Below are 14199 nucleotides of genomic sequence, written 5' to 3' on the forward strand. Positions count from 1 at the left end.
GTGAGTGTGTATGAAGAGAAAAACATAGCTATTTGAAAGCGAATAAAGAAAGAAAAAGGATCACAAAATTTTGAACATGCAAGCATCCCATGATTTTATTGAATGCACATAATCATGATATGACAAACCCTTTTTGTAGAAGGACCGTTGTGCTAAGGCACACGGCTTTCAAGCTCATGGTTCGATTGTTCAGGAACCACTTTTATCTTTGCACAATATACACAAAGAAAACAGGAAATGGCATTTACTCCTGATCAAAGGAGATCACATCCTCTGCTTTCCAGTTGTTCAATCCACCGTTGTTAGCAGGGAGCACCCAGCTGTTCCAGTTGCAGTTGTTCTTTTCGTCTTCCGTAGCATTGATTCCGCTAGTGGGAAAATGCGTAGGTAATTCCTCAGGATAAGTTGGATGATTTGTTGGATATGAGAATCCAGGTGGAGGTCCCTCTATTGGCTGAGCGAGATGCTCGATAAGGCCGTCCCATGCAGTAGGAATGATGTTTTGAATAGAGACTTGTGCATCCTGATAAGGAGTGTACTGTGACAGAAAATAACCTTCGTTGTTTGGCATCTTCCTGGCTTCTTCAAGAGCGAAGTTGTCGTCGTACTGTTCGTCCCATCCAGTCGGGACAATGTCTTTGATGGGAGTTGAAAAGCTCGGAGGAGCGGAATATTTCACCATATAGTCGTATTTGCCGCTGGGTTCTCCTAGCGTGTCCCATACTTCTTTGGGTGGATTTTGATATTGCTGAGTGACGGGACTTGTGATACTTCCGTCATTTTGATTACCCTCTTCTGTTGGAGTAAGATCTTCCAGAGCAATGTAAGAATTCTGAGGTGTGATATACTGGTAGTTGTAACCGTCATTTGGTCCTCCCACAGCATCCCACATTCCCATGGTAATGGGTGGAATTTCGTCTGGATATGGCTGAATGATGTGGTTCAAGTATGTCCTTTCATCATCAATGGCGTTTACTTCTTGGCTGGCGAAGTGTGATATTAACCCTTCAGAGCGAGGATTTTGATCATTCTTTTGATTTTCACCATTATAGCCCAGACCTAGCTTGTCGGACTTGTAGGGTATATCAGGGAGTTGTCCCCATACTGTGCGATCACCCTGTTCAATCATGGCTTTGGCATCTTTGAGAGAAGCCATAGTTGTAGCTGGAGTAGCAGGAATATGCTTGGTGGTAGAGATATCTGGAGATACAACCTCAAAAGCTTGATACGGAGTTTCGATGGATTCGCCCTCCATCTCAACATACTTGTCGTTGCTCAAGTGACTGACCATATATTCTTCTTCGCCATAGACTGTGACAACCTTTCCTTTTACTGGGTATTTTAACTTCTGATGCAGGGTAGAAGTTACAGCGTTTGCCCCATGTATCCAAGGGCGTCCTAGTAAACAGGAGTATGTTGGAAGAACGTCTATTACGGAAAAGATAACATCGAAAGTTTGAGAGCCCACTCTGATTGGGAGCTTAACTTCTCCGTACACCGTTCTTGTTGACCCATCGAAGGCTCTTACAACCACATCACTTGGTTGTAGCACAACTCCTTTGAAGTCAAGTTTTTCCAGTATTACCTTTGGTAACACGTTTAGAGAGGAACCATTGTCTATTAGCACATGAGACAGAGTGGTGCCGTTGCATTCGATAGAGATGTGCAGGGCCTTGTTGTGATTTCTTCCAGCAGGAGTTAGATCCACATCAGAGAAACCAAGACCATTGGGCACTGTAAGACTGGCGACACAATTCTCAAATTGGTCGATTGGGATTTCTTGAGGCACATGCGCAGCTTGAAGGAACTTCATTAGAGCTTTAGCATGAGCTTCTGAATATTTTAGCAGAGATAACATTGAGATTTTTGAAGCAGTATGCCCCAGTTGTTCGACAATATTGTAATCACTTTTGCAGATGATTTTCAATATTTCGTCCATCTCTTGCTTTGATGGATCCTCAGCAGTGATCTCTACCGGATTTTGAACTGGTTCGATCAGTGGCTCTTTGCCTCGAGTGTTGATATCTGGAATAGGAATTGGAACCTGGATTGGACTAGCAGCAATATTTGGAGAAATTTCTGGTGAAAAGATTCTTCCACTTCTCGTGATCTTGCTAGTGCCTGCAATGTTACTTACAGCTGAAGTAGTTAGTGTTGCGTCCTCTTTAGTCGAGGGATCCTGCTTAACTCCATGAATGTAAACATTAGTGTCATATCCCCATGGGACAGCTTTGTCTGAGGAGTATGGAAATGGAGTTGGTCTAGCAATGACTACTGATGCCACTTTGAGTGTAGCAGAAAGTTTGAATGGAGCCTTGGTAGAGATTTCGAATGGTAAGCTGGAGATCACTGAGACGTCTTCCATTCTTATCCCGTTGGCAAAGACTTTGCCCAACATGTCCATAGAAGGGAGCCTCTCAATCATAATGATACGGCGATCCATGTGTTTTTGAATTCCCATCTTTAGATTTTCACAACCATTGGGTTGGCGTGAGCAATAAAAGCAGTCGGGATCACAACCTGGAAAGTAACCAGCTTGGATGAACTTTCTTTTGACTTCGAGGAGTGGAATTGATACTTCGTTCACATCATAAATGTAAACTGTGTCTATGATAGCATTAACAGTTTTGTCATGCTTTGGCATAGGTGCTGTGATGAAATTTGGAGTTTCTGGAGGATCGAACTCAATTTCTCCAGCATCTATCATGTCTTGGATTTTATTTTTCAGGGCCCAGCAGTGATCTGCGTCATGTCCTGGACAGTTTGAATGATAGGCACATGTTGCATCAGGGCGATAATTCAGAGAAGAAGTATTGACATTCTTCGGAGGACCCCTTAATGTGATCAGATCCGCTTTAAGCAAGTGCTGCAATGCCTGAGAGATTGGCATGTTGATTTTGGTGAAAGTTCTTCTTGGTGCATCTGGTCGATGCGTATATTTTGGCTGTTGATCTTTTTGAGGTGCAGATGCGGAGATCATAACTGCCCCTACAGATTGATGCTGATCACTTTTGTGACTTGTCTGAATTTGCGCTGTATTGACCTCATTTCTGATGGGCCTTTTTGTAGTACCAGAGGAGGATCCTACTTGAATTTTTCCATTTCGAATGCCACTTTCGACACGTTCTCCGGTCAGTATTAGGTCAGTGAAACCTGATGATGAACTTCCCAGCAAATGGCTATAGAATGGGCCAGTTAAAGTGCCCATGAACATGTCGACTAGTTCGCGATCATATAAGGGTGGTTGAACCCTTCCAGCCATATCTCTCCACTTTTGTGCATACTCTTTGAAACTTTCTTTTGGTCCCATAGACATGCCTCGCAATTGAGTACGAGTGGGTGTAAGATCAGCATTGTATTGGTACTGTTTGTAAAAAGCAGCAGCTAATTCTTCCCAAGTATGAACCTTGGTATTTTCTAGCTGGTAGTACCATTCGAGTTGTGTACCTGACAGACTTTCTTGGAAAAAGTGAATCCACAATTTGTTATCTGTTGTATGAGGTTGTATCTTCCTCACATAAGATCTCAAATGTAGTTTTGGACAAGAAACTCCATCATACTTTGCAAAGGTTGGAACTTTGAATTTTGGAGGGATGACAACATCCGACACGAGTCCCAGATCATTGAAATCTAAGCCAGGTATTTTTTGTATTTCCATAGCTTTCATACGATCCTCCAACTGTTGGTATTTGTCATCATCCTGTTCGTCTCCAGAATGATCTTCTTCTTCATTTGAAGAGAGAGAGGGTTTAGCAGAACCCTGGTTGCTTTGATTATCTTCTTGTTCACCATCACCGACTATTTCAGGGATTGGTGGCTTTTTGATCTTTTTGACAGGGATCTTGATCTTCCTTCTCAGGTAACTCAAGCCTGCAGATTCTTTGGGCTTCTTCTTCTTCTTGAGTATCAGGGCTTTCAGCTCTTGTTGCCCCTTTGCCAGTTCCAGAATTGCCACTTGAACTTGGGCATTCTGTACTTCGAGATTCTTGATGCTTGCCTCAGATTCCATCTCTTCTGACTGAAATAAACAGCGAAGAGATGAGAAACCCGTCATGAGAACCTGTTATGAAATGTGTATGACTGGATGCCATGTATGCAATGTGTATGCAATGTATATGAATGCAATGTATGAAATGCAATGTATGAAATGCAATGTGTATGCAATGCATGTGAATGCATGTGTGCAATGTTTTCAAGGATCATAGAGTCTAGATTTGTTAAAGAAGCAACAAACGTTAGTTAATCAATTTATTCTTTTTTCTTTGCCTCATTTGGGCTTACAAGACAGAAAATAAAATAAATGATCTTTCAGGTCTCCCGTGGGCGCTTTTTCTTTGTCCCCAGGAATGCGTTGATTCTTTGTTCTTCTTGAAGCTGTCTGGTGAGCTCGAATAGCCTTTTCTCATAGTCCTGACAGTGTTCTTTGAAGGTGTCTCTTTCCTCTTTGAGTTGAACCCAGGATTTTTGCAACTCTTCCAAGTCAGTTGGCATATCCGGGTGTAGAATAACTTGAGGTTCGTAACCTTCGACTTCTGATTCGATAGTCACAGGTAGAACAGCGGGATAGGGCATCATGAGTTTTTGAGCATGAGTACGCACCCATCTGAGGTAAAGTTCCATAGGAATAGAATTCCATTGCCCCAGAGTTTTGCTTTCTATTCTATAGACACTGTCCCAAGCCTGTATGAATCTTCGTCGGTGTCTGTGAGAATCATTCTCGTAATCAAACACAATGCCACGGATAATCATGTCATGAGGACCGTTGCTTCTTGCATATCCGAATTGGCGTAGAGCTAGAGAGGGATTGTAAGTGATACCTCCTTTAATGCCAAGGAGTGGCACATTAGGGTATTCTCCACAATGATCAATGATAGTAATGTCTCTTTGAAAGAAGTTGTTCCATCGGATATCTGAATGAGATAAAGACATGATTCTGTAAGACCATTGTGCTCTTTGTTCATTTCTCAGTACTGATCGGGGAAGATGACATGTAAACCACCTAGCCAGCAGTGGTATACAGCACATGAGAGTTCCTCGCTTCTTCGTGGTACGAGTGTGTAGAGAGTGTAGGATGTCTCCCAGCAATGTTGGTACCGGGTTGCGAATTAGGAAAAGGTTGATGATGTGTACACTTATGAACTGGTCGGAATTATGGAACAAAACCAACCCATAGATCAAAAGAGCCATAACTTCTTCAAAAGCTGGATAACTTTTGTTTTCTAGCAGTAGTCGAGCCTTTTCCAGTAAGAATTTGGCAAGCAAACCCTCAACTCCACTCTTTGTTTCCCAATTGGATTTGATTTCTGACTTTTGCAGATGTAAAGCAGCAGCAATGACTTCAGGTTTTGGTTTTCTTTCTAAACCAGTGAAAGGTAATTGATCTCGGATTGGTAATCCAATTAATTCAGAGAATTCTTCCAAAGTGGGTACCAACTGGTAATCAGGAAATGTGAAGCAATGATGTTCAGGGTCGAAGAACTGGAACAGGACCCGTATCATGTCTTCTTCAAACTTTGAGGTAACCAAATGGAGTAGGTGACCATGCTTTTCAGTGAATTGAGCATTCCTGGGGAATTCTGCTACCAAGACTTTGAGTTCAGATGGCACCGTTGAGATATTGATTCGGATGTAATCTCTGGTGGCGGGAGCCATTACCTGCAAAAACAAAAGTAAACTCTTTGATCCTTGAAATGTGTAGTGAAAAATGATGTGTTTATGATGCAAACATGTGGCACACAAAAACAAATCAAACAATAGCCTTAGGTTTAAAGGCTTGCATGAGGTTGATAGGTGATACCCTCCCCTCTGAAGTTGAGTTGGTTGAAAACCTGTCCTAGAATAGTATTCGGGTTCTATGATCCTTGGAGACAACATCTCAATACGGCGCTCGGACGGCCGATCAAGAATATTCCTCGAGGATAACTAGCTTCGATCAATTTCAAAGCTAGCCACTTAATAGGCCACAAGTCAAGTTCAACTAAAAGGTTCTAAGACAAATTAGTGTTAATGACACTTCGGAAGCCTAATATACTCCTTGATCGCTTTCAAGGGACATCAGTATAAACCAAAGTATCACACTAACGATGACTACCAGATCAACCGTATCGGTACATGCCGTACAGTTTCCTTGGTCTATTGTCATATACTTAAGGTATCTCGAGATTCGGGTTAGAATCTTTCACACAAGCAAAGTACCCAAGCAAACCTGTGAAAAGTAAAGCAATCAGATCAAACAATTGAAAACATCGAAATGATCTATACTCTAAAGGTAACCCCTTTTGAAAACATTTTGAATTTGTATTCCCCAGCAGAGTCGCCAGTTCTGTGGACCGTCCTTTCGGGCCATACCCCTCCGTGGGTGGGATACGTGAACTGACTCTTTTTTGTCGATCGGACGCTTTCGCGTCACTTTTGAAAAAGTTTACAGAGTCGCCACCGACCTTTTATTTTATCCAATGAAGGAAAGGTTTATAAAAGAAACAGAAAAAAGACCTTTGAGAGATTCTGGGTAAGGGGGTAGGTTATACAAAGGGAAGGTGTTAGCACCCTTTGTATCCATGGTTATCCATGGGCTCTTTAGTTTGCTTAGCTCATTTGCTTTACTTTTCAATTGATTCGGAATGCTTTACCTGTGTTTTTGAAATACCTTTGCAAATAGAATTTGTAATGATCCTTGTGCGGATATATACAAATGCTTGTTTATCTTTCGAAAGATGTTTTGAAAAGATCGTTAATTTTGTAATGATCCGTGTTTGGATGTATACAAAATATTGTCTTTTGGAAAATTCGTTTTTAAAAAACAACAGTGTATGAGAATTTTGTTTGTTTTGATTTTGAGCAAGCAAACTAGGAGGTCTACCCTGAGTTAGGAGGTCTTTATCCTTGTTCCCTTTAAAAATCTATCCATTCGTCGGATATAAACAAAAGGTTCGATTTTGTACTCGAAACAGTAGAAATGTAACTTTGATTTTGAAAAGAGTGAAAAGGGGTTACCCTAGGAGGTGCAAATGTGATTGTGATTGAATTCAGATATTTATCTTTGAAGTTAGTGATCTGACGGTTCAGTTTTATCTTTGACATACACGCAGTTTATATGGGTGCTGGAAATTAAAATGCGGAAATGTAAAGTGCAGAAAGTAAATCTACGCTATTACATCGATTGTGCGGGAAATGTAAACTAGCCTATTTACATGAATTTGACATCCTATACATTTATCTAGGAATTTTAAATTGCAAGAAATAAAAGGCATATTTTTGTATTTTTGTGATTTATTTTAAATATAATTAATGCATTATTAATTAATTTAAAATAAAGAAAAGATGGAAATATGATTAAACCTAGCAAATAAGTTTAAAAATATGTACAAAATGTTTGTTAATTGATTTTAGAACAAAACTAATTTTTTTGTAATTTTTTGAAATTGTTTTTGGATATTTTAAGTTAATCAAAACATAATTATGCAAATAATTACACAAATAATTAAAACTTAAAGAGAAAATTATCCTAAATATGTACAAAATTAGTTTATGATATATAAACAATATTTAACACAAAGAACAATTTTTTTTATGATTTTTTGATTGGTTAGAATAATTAAAAAGTAAATATATAAACATATACTAATTAATTATGTAAAATATTGAAATTATGAAGAAAAATAAAATATTTTTATTTCAGAAAATAATATATATTTTTAGAAGTCTAAAATATTTTTTGTGGAATTTTTTGGAATTTAAAACTATTTTTAATTATTTTTGCAATAAAAATAAAATAAAATAGAAAATATAAAAAGGATACTTATCAAGTGTGGAATTTGATGAAGGTGCATGGTGTGGTTGCATGTTTTGGAGCGTTGGATGGTGGGATTGATGAGATCAAGGACCCAGATTTGAGGGCGCATGATGTGATGGTGGGGAACACACACTGAATCCAAGGAGATTCAAACCTTCTGCGAGGGGCCCACGCTGGATTGACCAGCGAATGAGAATTGAGGGAAGGGCCACGCATGCAGCGTTGAAAAGTCAGGCGAACCACGCTTGGACGCGTGGTCGTCTTCAACCTCCAGAAGTGAGGTTTTCAGCTTCAAATAGCGGGGGTTTTTAACCTCCCCTATTTGGACGTTAAAAAATCAGTTTTTTAACAACTTGTGAACCTGCAAAAAATACGAGTTAGCAATAGAAACAAGTGACCCAGATCCACTAATTAGAGTGTCCTGAATCCAAATATGTCATTTGTTTTAAGGTTTGAAGCTCATAGCTATGGATTCGAAGAAGATGAAGCTTAAGCACTCATGAGCTCGTTTTAATGGTGGAGCGTGGTTCTCACGTTGGAACACTCATGCTATAGTCCAGATCACACATATAGGTCCCCATAAGGATATTAGAGTGGTTAGTTTGCATTGAAATTAGTTGTACATATGAAAACGAAAGTTAGGGCATATATACATGAAGAACACTTATATGCACTACACGACTCTCATAGGCCTATATTTAGAGTTCAATCTTACTCTATTATGTTTGAGAAGATGATTAGAATGCTTGGTTCGTATTAATATTGATTGGAGAATTGAATTTGAATTTTACAAAGTTTTGAGATTTTTGGAGAATTTTTGTGATGAAGAAGGCTATGCTCTTGTTACAAATCGTGTGTCCTTTTCTTGCTGAAGTATGATGCTTCTTTTATAGCCCAAAGGCTGCTTGGAAGTGAAGCAAGAAGCTTTGTTGTCTTTGTTGAAAGTTTGATTTTTAAAATATTAAAAATCTTTGAATTGTTGACCAAGCTTGACTCCATTCAATGCTCTTGTCTTGGGCATCAATTTTCTGCAGAAAAATGAAGACTTTGGAGGTGTGTCATACTTGGAGATCAAGCCATCAATTATCCATGCAATTTCCTTTAATTTTAATCTTAAAATAAGATAAAATTATGTCAAAAATGGATAATATAGATGTGGTCTTTGTCTTGGTCGTGGGAGGCCCATAGTAACATGGCAAAGATGTTTGGACCACAAAAACTTGGCATCTTTTGGAAAAAAAACATTTTTGAGCAATGTTGATTTCATGCATTTTCCCAAAATTTAGCCAACTTCAACAAGGTGTAAATCCTTCAATTTTTGTCATATGAAGGAGATCTTGCACTTTTTGGAAACCTCAAAGAGTCCTCTAACCAATGTCTTTGGTCTCATGTCAAAATGATTTTTGGTTCTCCTTGTGTGTCCTTTTGAAAAAAGTGTCTTTTTGTTGACTTTGAAAATGACCTGTAATGTCTTTGGCCATATTTTTCAAATGGTGAATGCTATGACCATGGGATCAATTGCATTTGAAAGATAATTGAATTTCCTTCAAAATGAGCTTTGGTTGACATTTTTTGGATGAAGGATGAGAGAGTTATGATCAGTCAAAGTTGAGTTGACTTTTCAGGCAAAAACCCTAATTTTGAATCTTAGGGTTTTGTTGATTTTTGATCTTTCCTTGATGAATTGTGATCATCCAATGATCGAATGTTGAATCCTTTGACAAAATATGGACTTTGACAAAAAATTTCATTTTTGACTGTCAGTTGACTTTTTTGGTCAAACGGGTCGTCTGTTGACTGTTTGAGCTGCTGACGGTGCGTCTGAGTGAATTGAAGTTTGAAAATTTGTATGATGGTACTTTGAGATGTATGGTTGTATATGAAATCCATTTGAGCTCTCAAAACTTGTTGCTCCTGTTAAAACAAGAAAAACCCTGATTAGGGACTGTCTGTATAGGAGGCAGTTAAGCGTACCTGATTTTTGTGCAGTGTTGAGTTTCTGCTAATCGCGTGATATTCAGAAGACTTCTAACACAAAAATCTTGGAAATTTGAATTGTGAATGATTGATTTGATTGATTGTACAAATCACTGTGAATTGTACTGTCTGCAGTTTGTCTGTCAACCGACTGTTCGTGTACAGTATAGTGTGAGTTTCCTGCTTCTGCGCCTGCAAAAAGAGTTAACTCTGCATGATTGTGTTAGTACTATTTATCTGTAAATAAATAAATAGTATTTGTGAAGTAAAGAACAGTATTTGGCGTTTGCGTAAGAATAAATTCCACTGTAAGCCAAGTTACTGTGTAAGAAAAATTCTGAAAACCAAGTTCTTCATATGTCAGGATATTTTGAAAAAATCCATGTTTATATGAGACTCTTAATTTTCATATTGAAACTTTTCCTGAAAAAAGAAGTGGGCAAATTTTGGGGTATAACAACCGGTATGCAATAGTCGGACATCAGGGTTCCTATAAGTCATTGGCATAATTTTGGTATAAAACACTTTTCAATAGAAATCATCAGATTAAAAAATTTTATCTCACACTCGTGTTTATTGACTCAAATCATATGATTAAGCTTAGATGTTTGCTCTCGGTGTCTCATTTAAAAATGAACATAGTTTTTGAAAAACAATAAAGTCTAATTAACTATAAAGCGCTCTCGTTGTATTTAAAGCTAATGTTTGATAACTACTATCTGGTAAAAACCTGAAACTCTCGTTGTGTTGATTTTAGAGCTTAGTTTTTAATTTACTCTCATAACAAAACAATTTAATATTAGTTTTAGAAATCACGACCAGAAAAACCTTTAATTAAAGTTTATGCCAAATCGTTATTGAACCCTTCGATTTTATGACCTTACACACCGGTATTGGAAATTTAGCTAGACATATTTTTAATTACGAGCATACATAAACAATATATAAACATGGATTCAAGCATGGAAATCAAATAGTAAAACGAATAAAGCATGTAAATAGAAACGTGAAATTAATAAACTAGAATAATCTTCAAGTACCAAATATTCTTCAACAATCGTACAGACTTCTTCTTCGGTTACAATTTGAATTTCAAAAAATAAAAAGTCCTAAATCTAATAGTTGCAATAGTTCCTCGATGCAAGAAACTATTGCTTTGGAAGGTAATAAGAATGCTAAGAACAAAGAATGAAACAAAGGAAAATAGCAGAAGAAAACTATAACTTGCAGAAAACAAAAGTTATAAAAATTGACGGAAGAGAGAGAGAGAGAGAGAGAGGGAGAGAGAGAGAGAGGGAGAGAGAGAGAGGGAGAGAGAGAGAGATAGAGAGAGAGAGAGAGAGCTTCCAAATTGGTAAATGAATGCTTTATATAATCACTTGCTGGGTTGAGACTTGGTCACTAGAGAATCTAGGAAGAACTGGGCTTGCTTCTGGTACGTGGGCTTTTCTAGTTTAAGTCACATTTATGCCTGTGCCGATTGTAAAAATTGGTGTGCCGAGGGGCACACTTAATCAACTTGTGTCGGACAGGGTGAATACTGTGCCAGACGACACAGTGCTCTGCTCAGAGGAATCATGAAGACACTTTTGCTAAATAGTTGAAGTGCAATCTTTAGCCAATTTCTTCCCATTTCTTCCTCCTATTTTCATGGAAGCTTAGATGAATGCAAATACCTGAAAAATAGTGGAAATACCAAAGTGAAGCAATATAATAGATGAAAACGGTAAATTAATTCATGTAAATTAAGCCTAATATGCGATACATTTTCGTGTTATCACTAATAATTTGTTTTGGTATCATACATTCACATTATCTTTCCCTTTGAATGTCTAAACAAAATGCATTTTGACCAGTGGTCCAGTTTGTTGTACATCAACAATATCCTTCAATAATGATTTTGATTTCAATATTGCATGACTATTTCATTAAAATTATATTTTTTTGAATGAATAATTTTTTTTGCAAATAAACACCCGTCATCAAGGAAGTTCATACAGTTGAGAAAATTGACCAGTGATCTTACCAAGGTCAAGCTACTTCAAGATCTTGTTGATCAGAGAAGATATCTTCAAGACTCATGTCGGAGCAATCATTTCAAGTGCACAGTAAAGCTGTCATTTCAAGAATCAGTCAATCTGGGGCATCCTACATCAAGAATTCACAAGCATAAGTCACCAGTCCTTCCCAAAGGGACCGTTAACTGATACAATTGACAAGTACGAGAGAAGTGTGTCTAAGACATCTTTCGAAAGCAGAGTTGGCAGATTTCCATGTGTTGAGAAATTAGAGTTCCAATGTTACCTCAAATAAGAGTCTACCTTGGTTGTCATAATAATTTGCATTGCACGCATCGATCATTCATATATTATGCATAGAAACAAAATTCAATAGCATGCCTAGCTCGAAGTTTGTTTCGTGCTCATGTACATTTTCCCAGGTCCTGTTGCCAACAACATCTATTCTGTTGTCAAAGTCCAACTTCGTTGGCACTTGCAAAAGCATATACTTGTCCTCGTGGTTCTATTTGTCTGTATCTATCCGATGCTTTTTTGGATGCGTCTTTCCTTCTGATTTTCTTCTAGAACCCCTATTTGTTTATCCGATGTTTTTCTAGATATGTCTTGTTGTTCTTATGTTCTTCCAGAACCTTGTTTTTATTTATCCGATGTTTTCCGAATGTGTCGATCATTTTGATGTTTTTCCATAACCCTTTTGTGTGTCCGAGGTTTTTTTTCCCGAATGTGCCTTTGTTGTTCTGATGTTCTTCCAGAACCTTGTTTTATATATAGCTGATGTTCTTCCGAATTTGTTTGATGTTATGATGTTTCCCAATATGTCTTGTTTGTTCCGATGCTCTTCCGGATATGTCTATTGTTCTGACGTTTTTCCATAACCTGTTCTCATGCATTCCATGATTTTCTAGATGTTTTAGATGTATCTTCAGATTGTTTCCCTTTCATCCAACATTTTCCAAAATGTCTCCAAAAACCACCTCCGAGTTTGGTTAACAGCTCGATCCAATGCTTTTCTAGATGCCTTCGAGTTTGTTTCCCTCTTCATCAGATGCTTTTCTCGATGACTATTCAAAATCATATATTGAATTCTAGTCCATCCAATGCTTTTCTGGATGCGCCTAATGTTAATTTCTAGAACTCATTTAATGTTTTTCTGAATGTCTCCTTACGATTGGTTCTATACTTCCTAGAGTGACAATCAATGACTTTCTGAATGTATCTGATGATGTTTCTGATGTGATTTTCTAGAGTTCATTCAATTCTCTTATGAATGTCTCTAATGTATCTTCCATTTGGCTTTTTTCCATCTAATGCTCTAATCGATGTTTCTGATATTTTCCAGAATTACATTCAATGCTTTCGTGAATGTCTCTGATGGATGTTTCTATTGTTTTCCAAAGTTACTTTATGCTTTCTTGAATATCTCTGCTGGTTGTTTTGGTTGTTTTCTAGAGTAACATTCGATGTTTTCCTGAACATATTTGATGATTGTTTCCTCTTCCTTGTATAGTTGCCATTTTTTATGAATGCTCCTGACATATTCCCCAATGAAGTCTCTGATGCATCTTCAAGTTTGGTCCCACTCCACATCAAATGCTCTTCTAGATGTTTCCAAGATATTTTTCAGAGTTGTGGTTCCCTTTTGCATCCAATACTTTTCTGGATGTCTCCAGTATCTTTCTAAGGTTCATCCCTCTCATTCCAAGTATTCCTGGATACTCCTTGTCATCCTAACAGATCTCCAGAAATATCCTGCCTTCACAAGAAAGTTTCTTACCTCGTACATCCCCTAATTCAATTTCCATTGCGAGTCGTTTCCATAATCCCCATAGATTTTGTCTCTCATATAATATACCTGTAAAAAAAAGTAAAAAGAGTCCATGCATTGCATTGTATTCCATTCCATTTGCATAGGAGGGACAAAATTTGGATTATTATATATGTATTTAATTACCTCCTGCAATTGATACCATAAATACTTAGGTCTGTCAAGTTATCTAACTCTGGATAATTAAATAGGGGCAGCTGTAGTACCCCAACTGTTTGCTCTCTTTATTCCCGTCTTCAGGGATAAGTATTTAAGTTTCATCTGATCATGGTATCAGTTTAGTCCATTCATATCATGTCATTGTCATAGTAAAAAGGTAAAAAAGTTCAATTTTCTACTTAGTCATCCATCCATCATCCATGTGCATATGATGATTATATTTATTTGGTCATGAAACTCCATGAATGCTATGCAGTTAAAAGCTTTTTGGATTAGAGAGGAAGGACTTAGTAGTTGAATAAATTTGTTTTTCATTAATTATCATTCATTCTATGTACACTTATATTTGTCCACTCGTGCCATTAATTTGAATTTCAATTGGAGCCAAAGTGTTAAACTTTGAGCTTTGGACTATGTTTCATCAC

The sequence above is a fragment of the Vicia villosa genome, linkage group LG1 (genome assembly GCF_029867415.1).
Source record: "Vicia villosa cultivar HV-30 ecotype Madison, WI linkage group LG1, Vvil1.0, whole genome shotgun sequence".
NCBI classification, from domain to species: Eukaryota; Viridiplantae; Streptophyta; class Magnoliopsida; order Fabales; family Fabaceae; genus Vicia; species Vicia villosa.